The sequence below is a fragment of the Limulus polyphemus genome, unplaced genomic scaffold (genome assembly GCF_000517525.1).
Source record: "Limulus polyphemus unplaced genomic scaffold, Limulus_polyphemus-2.1.2 Scaffold5027, whole genome shotgun sequence".
NCBI lineage: Eukaryota > Metazoa > Arthropoda > Merostomata > Xiphosura > Limulidae > Limulus > Limulus polyphemus.
The window spans coordinates 2960-6801 of NW_013670637.1; the positions used below are offsets into that span (position 1 = coordinate 2960).

The window sequence follows — 3842 nt, forward strand, 5'->3', positions numbered from 1 at the left end:
TTCTAACAATTCGGTATTTTTTGCACATTTGAAATTAACTTTGAGGTTGTAAGAGAAACATTCAGTACACTGTATTTTCATATGTTTTCTAATTGCTTCACCCATGTTTACGAATCCTTACTTTGGTATCGCTGTGTATTTTTACTGGTCCCAAGGTTATAATCCTACAGAAAGGAAACTTGTTTGTTGTTAAGAGAAAAGCTACACAATTGGCCAGATGTTCTGTTTCCATCACGGTGAATTGAACCCCGGATGTTAACGTTATAAGCCCTCAAACTTATGTCTGAGCCACCTAGGGATCATAAAGGGACCAACAAATGTCAAAAGTGAATTATCCTGTTTCTTTAATATGCAATATATTCTACAAATAAGACTGTTTATGACACTTTTTTTTTGCTTCCTTTTCCTAGCTATCCCTCCCCCTGGTGGCTGGAATGTGTAATATAAGTATAGCTCGTTAAAAGTCAGTGGGGGGGGGGGCACCTGTCTCCATACGACCTGTTGCTTTCGAATGAGCGTCTGGGTACCACTTTCCTTCAAGTAGTATGCAGGTGTAGATTAGAAACAAGTCCCCCACCCCGGAACCTTACGAATACGTGACGTCAATCGTGATGTTTGCTGGGAAAGTTTATTGGAATTGTAACTTAACCACGCATTTGTGGGGTGAAAACATTCAGAGTGGTTTACACTAGTATAGAAGAAACTAGTATTCTACGAAGTTTTTATTTCACTTCACTGACGGCGAAGAAAGTTGGTGTGCGAAAGTTTGTGGGTCAATATTTATTAAGTAGGGCTTTATTTTCAAATTCAACGACGGAAGGTAAGACTTTATTTTCATCTCATCATAATCACAAACGTCGGTTCCTGCTTGCGATATTATTACTTAGTGTATGTTCGAACCAGATATATACAGAGTTTATAGATATTCGAGCGGAATTTTAGGTTCTATTAGTCTTACATTTATCGATTCTTGAATAAAATAGTTTTCATAAATTGTCTTTATATTATGTAATATTCCCGTGTAACAGAAGAAGCGTGTATATAGAATGGCCTAGTTTTTAACACTTTGTATATATATCGACATTGTGATTTTCAGGCACAAGAAAAAAAGTGTTATGTAGTCAAGTGTTGCTCAGCAGGCATGTTTACATGCCGCGGCTTAAATTGTGGCTTGCTTTAATTGTTTTATGCCAAATGTCTGAAGACATTATTAGGAGTGGCAACAATTCTATGCAAACAAGATACATTTCAAATAGTGAAAGAGAAAAAAAACTAACTCACTGATGATTATATTTATATTCTACTTTAGAGCAATCCTTCAAATAAGTAAATATTCCAAGTTTCTCTTCGTTGTTTTCATTTTAGGAAACTTAAGGCGTTTGTTGGTTGATTGGTACTCAGCACCAAGTTAGTTACACAATGGGCTATTTGCGCTCTGCCAACCACGGGTATCGAAACCCGATTTTTAGCGTTGCAGACTTGCTGCTGAGCCACTGAGGGAGCAGAGAATTGAAGCCAACTATATTTGTCCACTTTATTATTAGGTCTAAGCTGACAATATTTATAGATCAGAAAACTTTTTTAGTTGAAAAATACTTGCAGTTTCCAAAAATTGAGGTATTTCTTGTATGTTTGATTTAATTGGTCAATTTTTATCGATAATCTGAAGAACTCGCCTTCTTACTAGCCTATCGATAAATGGTCATAGCCCTTACCTCATATACTTGAAAGTTACTTCTTTTTTCTGGCCGTCAGTTCTTAATTAAGGTAAGTGTTCCTCGTCACCAATATATAACCGCTATTTCTAGGTGACCTAAAATTAAAGTAGAAGCCTAGGGCACCGCAAGAGGGCGTGTACCAAAGCTGTAAAGAATTTGCAGTTGTTATAATTATGTATGGTTTTTACAGTAGGACGTTTTGAGTTAGTGTGTACTGATGTCGTGATTACAGTGCACTTAGTTTCACCAAAGCCTAGTGTAAACTATTAACTTGCACTGTGTACTGTTTGTTTGTTTGTTATGGATTTTGCACAAAGCTACACGAGGGCTACCTGCGCTAGCCGTCCCTAATTTACCAGTGTAAGACTAGAGGGAAGGCAGCTAGTCATCACCACTTACCACCAACTCTTTTACCAACGAATAGTGCGATTGACTGTCACATTATAACGCCCCCACGGCTGAAAGGGCAAGCATGTTTGGTGTGATGGAGATTCGAACCCGCGACCCGTAGATTGCGAGTCGAGCGCCCTAACCACCTGGCCATGCCGAGCCCTAATGTACTGTAAGCATAATTTATGTTGGCAGTAATGGAGGAACTTCTTTTTGCCGCGGGTTCAACTTGGAAAGAAACTGAAATTGTCAGATATCACTTACAGATGAAGGGTATTGTTATTGAACAAATAGCGACAGTATACAATATATACGTTTTAAATACGTTGATTTAAAATAGAACTGTTAGTTTGTAGTATTAATTAAACTTTTGTTTTCTCTTGCATCTAAAGTTGGTGGTAGAAACAAAGTAAGCTACACAATGAGCTATCTGCGCTCTTTCCATCGAGCAGAATCGAACACCGGATTCTAGTGTTGTAAATCCGTCAATTTATCGCTGTCCCACAGGGGACACGATTTCAAGAAACAGGAAACACTCCGGGAACATTGATAAACTAATCCCAAAACGTATAGGTACAATTTACAAGTTACGTAGCCAAACAATCTTCAGTTAATTTTGTGTTGTGTCGTAAAAAACAATTTTTAATAGGCTACCGAAATATTAGAAACTCGCCTATAAATGTTAGATAATGAAATTGTAGATAATAAAATAAATAATAATTTTATATGAATTGCATATATCAAAAGGTTACAGACGTCATCATTCTCTTTTTCTCTGCTAAACCATTTACTTTAGGGGGAAAAAATTATTCACGAATTCTGCACTAATGAAATGGATGTATATACTGCAAGAAAATATAGATTATAAAACCGACTGCAGAAGGAGCTTCGATCAAATTTTACATCGGTCATATTAAATCTCCTGTATTTTCAAATCGCGTATTTCAGTAGCTTTGAGTAATTTCAATCGAAACTGTTTTATCAGTTGTATATTTACAAACGACTTTAATCCAGGTCAATCACATTATCAGTGAAAGCACAAGAATGATGTAGCCTTCACAAACCAGCAAATGATTCAGCTTGTCAAAAACAGAACACAATACTAAACATTATTAAGAAAAGTTAATGACAGTATGAAAATAGTCATTTAGGAGACTTGTAAGTTAGGCAAACCATACGTCCCGGAAATATTCCATACATCTCATTTCTTATATTTATTGTGAAGTCTGCAGTACAAATACATTAGAAATTAACATTCAGCCAGTTATTAGTATTTATTACTACATTAGGTAAAGCAACGCCATGTGACGCCACTGGTGCAGTCGCCAGAATTACGACCTTGAATATGTTATAGAAAGTTTTCTTTTTTTTTTTTACGATCAAAACCTGAAACAGATACACTCACCAGATAAATACAACTGTCATTAATACAAAAAGCTTCTCCAGTACTGCCTGAATCCGGAATTTTGGTGAATACAAGTACAAATTCGTATACAAGTATGATCGATTTTGATTCACAAAATATGGTCACCTTACTGTAAATAAACTACTGTATTTTTGTTTCAAAAGACCAATAATGAAGACGACACTGGAAATTCAATCTCAAATAACAGTGTTACGTATCTGCTTGTTTGTTCGTTTCTGGTAGAAATTCCTTTTGGAGGATCTTCAGCTATACAAGTCCTTTCTTGATTAAACCAGTTTATTCTTCCTCAATACAAACTTTTAGTACAG

General features: G+C 36.0%; 1 protein-coding gene across 2 annotated transcripts in view; it reads left to right on the forward strand.

Annotated features, from left to right (window-relative positions):
* The first annotated feature begins 259 nt into the window (after positions 1-259).
* LOC106472028 (putative ferric-chelate reductase 1 homolog) overlaps positions 260-3842 on the forward strand; it is a 43101-nt gene continuing 39518 nt past the window's right edge. The window contains exon 1 of one of the 2 annotated variants that reach the window (XM_022400630.1): positions 260-326. The gene's annotated coding sequence lies outside the window, so the exon portion shown is untranslated. Of the gene's footprint in view, positions 327-648; positions 821-3842 lie in introns of those variants that run through there. The other variant, XM_022400629.1, reaches the window with a different exon arrangement.